Source organism: Ctenocephalides felis, unplaced genomic scaffold (assembly GCF_003426905.1).
Source record: "Ctenocephalides felis isolate EL2017-DRISC unplaced genomic scaffold, ASM342690v1 CF-g0.4_SCAFFOLD_01492, whole genome shotgun sequence".
In the NCBI taxonomy this organism is placed as follows: Eukaryota; Metazoa; Arthropoda; class Insecta; order Siphonaptera; family Pulicidae; genus Ctenocephalides; species Ctenocephalides felis.
This window is the reverse complement of record NW_020537646.1, coordinates 21,568,012-21,574,508: the sequence shown is the minus strand read 5'-3', so window position 1 is coordinate 21,574,508 and position 6,497 is coordinate 21,568,012.

Genomic DNA, 6,497 nt, shown 5'->3' with positions numbered 1-6,497 from the left:
GCAGTCTGCAGTCGGAATATCGATGAAAGCTTTCCTGTATACGCTAGAATTAATAATAATTATTTATTTACATTAAAAACTTGTCTAAGAGCATTGTATACAAAGTGGAATTTGGTACTAACATTGTATTGGAACAACTAGAAAGACAACTAGAATTCCGAAGATACCAGGCAGACCAATTTCATTCCATAGTAAATATGTCACTACTAAGCCCATCAATGGTGAAGACCACATATAGTGGATCAAAATAGATACTAAGTCAAACCTGCTAACATCATTTGATAAAAGATTCACAACTTTGCCTGGAGCGGTATCTCCTAATGAAATTCGCGATAAGCGAAGAGCCTATAATTATTAGGATATAATTAAAATAATAACATATAATAATATTGTCATAAATGATAATAATAAAACCTTTCGATAAATAATACTGCAAACAGCCACTCGAACTTTCATCCCTAAATGGAAACCTCCAAAAATATATTGGTTAATAGTAATTACGCTTAATGCGTTCAAAATGACGATTCCACCCGCACACATCAATGCCTCTTCTTTCATGTTTTCTGCAAACATAATGCATAATTATAAACAATTGAATTGCAACATTTAAATTAAATAATATTTAAATTATACAAGTATATGTGCAGAATCTATACACTTGCACATGTTAATAAATTGTTATCAATTAGAAACATTCACAACCGCAATTAATTAAGAAATCAAACACCATAAATTCAAGACAGATGTAAGCTAGACACATAAAATAAAGATAAATAAACTTACCACTTCCATTTCTAAAAGTTTGTAATAATCTCCCGAGAAGCAAGGGCTGCCCAAGCCTAATAACGACTTCATTTAAAATTTGTATAAAACCCAATCTCGAAATTTCCCACCAAAATGTTCGAGCGATGGCTCGTATCAGTCTTGTTTTTGATTTTATTTGAGATTTTCTGGAAGCCCATTGTCTTGAAAATGAAAAAATATAATAAATAACCATAACAAACCAAAAATAAGATTAATAATTAATTTTATAAAAATACATTCATTATGGATCATTAGAATTAGATCAATTTAATGATGATAAACTGAAATGGTAATAAGATGAAATATATTTAACAATACAGATAATTTAGATTAAAACACAATCAAAAATTAAATATTTTTTAGTGCAAGAAACATGAAAAGCTATATATTATTATTTATTTATTTAATTATTTAACAAGTATGAAAATATGAAAACGTAAGATCAGGATTATATGTATTATTTAATTAGCAATTGGAAGATTATAGGAATCTTCATTCTCACGAGAGTTGGATATGATACAATTATCTGTTGTATGTTAATTCTTTCGCAGAAATAATTTAATGAATCGATTTGAACACAAAATATTTTATTGCTAGACACTACCAGAATAACGTATGTGTACGTCTACGTGCAATGTATAATTAACTCGTATCGAGCGAGTTATAAAATACAAACATATACTTAGGTATGCCTGCAATGACATATAGCTCTATAAACTGAAATTTAATTTATTTTAATCGAAAGAGATTTATTTAAATGTGTAGTATTGTAAATTATACGCAAGTAAATCATTCAACACAAAATGCGTTGATAACCTTTCAAACAAAAGTGCAATGTAATAAATTTTATGTTGTCAGAGATATTTCTATCACACAAAAGACTATATAATTTTAATTAATTATTGCAATGTTGCATGTGCCCTATATTTATATGATAAAAATATGAGTTTTTGTTTACAGTTTATTCAATTACAATTTTAAGCATATCATACAATAACGAGTTGAAATACTTTACAAAATTTAACAAAATCATTCACAATTCAAAACAATCATTATATAATTTATTTTTTTCAAAAATTTATGCCTTGGGTACATGCATCATGGAAAAGAAAATATGTATTTTTCCACATTTTAATTATTGCAATATTCGCGAATGCTCTATATATCAATCATATGTTGGAAATATTTATGAGATTCTCAGCATGTGCTATCATATGATAACGAGTTGAAGTACTTTATAAATACTTAAAAAAATTATTATGTATTCAATACAAAGAAAATTTACTATTTTTTCAAAGATTTAATATATGAACTAAAGAAAAAAAATCTTTCAACATTTTAATTATTTATTGCAATATTTGCTCTATATATCACTTTATATGATGAACTTTTGTTTACAATTTTTCTATTTACAATTACATCATTTTCTACGAATTGTAATAAATTATAGATGTTTCAGAAATTAAAATTCATTCTACCTCTGCTGTAAGCAGCACACAGAAAATTTATAATTTTTCAAAGATTTTTTGTCTGATGTATTTGTATCACAAAAAAGATGATAAGAATTTTTAAACATTTTAATTAATTAGAGCAATATTTGCGAATGCTCTATATATCACTCATATTATGGAATATATGAATTTTATTATATTATATGGTATCATATGATACCGAAATAAAATACATTACAAATACATCAAAAAAGTTATTTACTATATACTGTATTCACTACATAGAAAATGCACAATGTTCAAAGATTTACCCTACATTTATTATACAGCTGAACACTATGTCAAAATTATTAATAAATTTAACAATACTTGAAAATAGTAAAAGATGAAAACTTATAAAACATTCTGAAACAAATAATGATTGTAATTGTAAGAATGTATGTATTTATGTATAACACTAAAGAATTTTTTTTGTATCATTCTCCATGTATCATTTTCAAATTCTCATAGGAAAAAATCACCGTATTGAAAAATATTCATAGAAATAACTCCTGAATTGATAGCATAAATGATTACAGCACAAGTTTTCATAGGTGTGTTATTAACTCATTACCTTTTCATTGTATTGCTGTTTACGCAAGATGTTAATGATAAACACAAAACTTAAATAGTCATCATGATGAAATATATTACAGATTTATTTATAAGTAACTGAGAAAATAAAATGACTAATCATATCTAGACAATGGGATTCACATCCATTTTACTAACATACTTTATGAATTATGATTAAATATTTACAAAATCATAATTTGAATCTAGTTTTATTCTGCAAGATTATATATGAAATGAATTGAGAGAATAAAATGACATTGCTGTCCACGGGATGTTTATATTAGGTAAACAATGCAGTTTTGTAAAGCAACACATAATTTGCTAGAGCATCATACACAGGAAATCCTGTTCATGGATGAAAAATCAACTAATAGATAGACATACACAAAACACAGGCAATAATAAATTTAATCAACTAATAATCAGAAATTTATAACTTTACGAAGTTTATATTTTTGCCTGAAAATCTTACTTGCTAGTTTTAAGTTTTCTCGGCTTTTTTTGTATATGTAATAATTATGGTCCGAAAGTTTTAATCAAAATTAATACTTTAGCTTCATCAATTTATACAACAAAATATTTTTGTATAATTAATGTGAATGCTGTGATTTGATTCAAATACATTTTGCCCATTAAGATGTACCACATAATTTATCTAGGTATTATTTTTATATAGTTATAAATGTAATGATAAGTTAACAATGTCATCTATATGCAGTTCTATTTAACTCGATCGGATTACAAAAAGTTAAGCGGCTTATAAACGTATTTCAGATTATGTTCATTCCTCTAAGTAGGTTTAGTAATGCAAAAGTAAAAGAGATAAATCCAACTTTAAACACCGGCTATAACCTTTTAAAAACACGGGTTTTGTTAAAGTTTTGATCACATGTATTAAAAATAATTATGTGTTTTACGTATTATTCGTGTCTCTTGAATATAATTCTATTGTTGAACCGGCATTGGTTATTAAGTAATTATTGCTGCTCCATGACATAAAAATTATATTGTCAAAGAATACTTATTCAACATTTAAAGGCACGCAAGCCAATCTTCGCAGCAATCACACAATATATTGTCCAATCAGCGTAAATAATAATATTGATAATGTGGTCGCTGAAGGTAAATATTCAATTCATTCATGAATAATATTTGAATTATTTCACGCCCAAAAACTATTGTCATACTATTTATATTTGCAATGAGTAAGACTGAGTATCGGCAAATATTTATTTTTCACACCCCAAAGCGGAAAGGGTTGTTCACCCGTATCATTATTGTTTATTTTTTCGACCAAATTTTCTATTTTATTTTTTATAGCTCTAAATTATCACTTCTATCCCAGATTTGAAATGACATGTTTTGAATTTGATAGAAAACAAGCATTTCACTCAAATTTTCCAAAATTGAAATGTCTAAAACTTTCAATTTCATAGATCAAATACACATAAACCAACCAAATTAGCTTTCTGGCAAAAAATGAAAATTCTGCATTTTATTACCGTATTGTTTAAATCTTATTTAATAGTGACACGAGTAAACTATAACCACTGTCATATTTTTTGCTCGTTATATCCCTATATATCATGGTTAACCAAATCGATAAATCAAATGTCATTTGAAAGGTATTAAACATCTCTACAAATGCAAAATAATTATATATGGTTACTTAGATCATTCGTTAGAATATTTAATAGTAAATTTATTGCTTATGAAAGACACTGAGCTGATTTAATAATTTCTCTGACTATGATTGTAGATTCTTAGATATCCCTCAGAATGTAATATAATTACACAACTATGTTTAAATATAATAAATTAATAAGGGTAATAATTCGAATACTTAGAATGTTTAACAAAAAAAGTCAATAAAGGCCATATTTATGTCAAACAATAAAAGTAAATGTGAATTAGACAGAAAATAAATATTTCCAAAAAGCACTGCCCAGTAGTGAATTCACAAAGTTTAAAATATACTTTCCGAAAACAATAGCTGAAGTAAAAAAAAACGTTTACGATTGAAACCATAAAAATCTCGTAAAATATTTTACAAAATTTATGTTCACCAAATCGCATGCCATAATGCACCTAACAGCTTCATTTAGAGAGAACCTTCATCATATATAAGGATTTAATCTGTAATTTATCGCAGGAATCCAATAATTTAATAACGCTGGCTGTTTAGAAACTCGTAGTTTATGAAACATCAATGAAGCACCTAAACAGTTTTTAAGCGAATTAAAATATGGGAGATATGATGTGATTAGTAGTTGAAAAAAAGAATATATGTATATATGATACATATAAAGTTCAGAATGTAAAAATACTTAAAATATACCTTTTAAACACTTCAAATAAATTAGCAACAAATAACTACCAAAATAAAGTAATAAAAATATCGTAAAATATTTTACAAATTTTATGTTCAAATCGCATGCCATAATAGCTTCATTTAGAGAGAACCTTTCTAAATTTATCTAAGAATCTTCAAAAGTCCAATAATTTAATAACGCTGACAGTTCAAATAGTGGTAGGTTTTAAAAATCTTTGCACTTCAACTGCTTGTGAATTAAAATATGTAAAGTCCAGGAATAAAATGACAAAGTTTCAACTAAATTGCCAATAAATAATTAAGAGATTAAATAAACTATATGTGATAAAATATCGTAAAATATTTTACAAAATTTATGTTCACCAAATCGCGTATCATAATGTACCCTTACAGCTTTATTTCGAAGGAATCTTTCATCATATACAAGGATTTAATATGTAATTTATTACATGCACTTCACAAGAATGAGTTCGTCGGAAGAAGCAATGAAAATCTTAACACCTTCGCATTTGATAGTACCTAGAAATATGTTCTGTTGGATTTTTGCATGTAGACGCACGAAAGCCTCAGACACGCATAGATAAAAGCAAGTTCGCGCGACACTTACCTTGTATTAGCATCTATGCGACGGCTGGTGAATATTTTTGAATAACTTGAATTAGAAAATCCAAATGCGAAATTATTTTGTTAAATATTAGTTCTTTAGATTAGTATTTTAATAGTACAATTCTACATATAATCAATTTTTATACTTGCTTTCACTTATGTGTTTATCAGTCTAATCTCTATTTAGAATCAAAATTAAAGATGTGACTTTGAGCATTAGAAATATAGAATGCGGAGTACCACAGGGCAGTGTGCTAAGCCGAGTACTTTATCTCCTTTATACAAACGATATGCCCACAGATGATCTTCTAACCATATGCATTTACGCCGATGACATAGCTATAATTTCATGCAATTCTAATATAACAACAGCAACTTGTCAGTTACAAAATTATTTATCTAATCTCAAAAAATGGTTTTTTAGAATGAAATATCAAAATCAATATCGAAAAATCTCAGCATATAATTGTTTCACTAATCTAATTGTAAAAAAAAAGTTAAAAAAATCCTCTCATTAAATTAGAAACTTTAATACAGTAATGATGCAAATTTGGCGGGCTGGGTAAATTCTAAATTTCTATTTCTATTTTGTGAAAATTTTCAAATTGATATTGATGATTCAAAGATTTGTGAAGTAAATTGTGTCATGAAGTAAACTTATACACTTTTACCATACAAAACAATAAAAA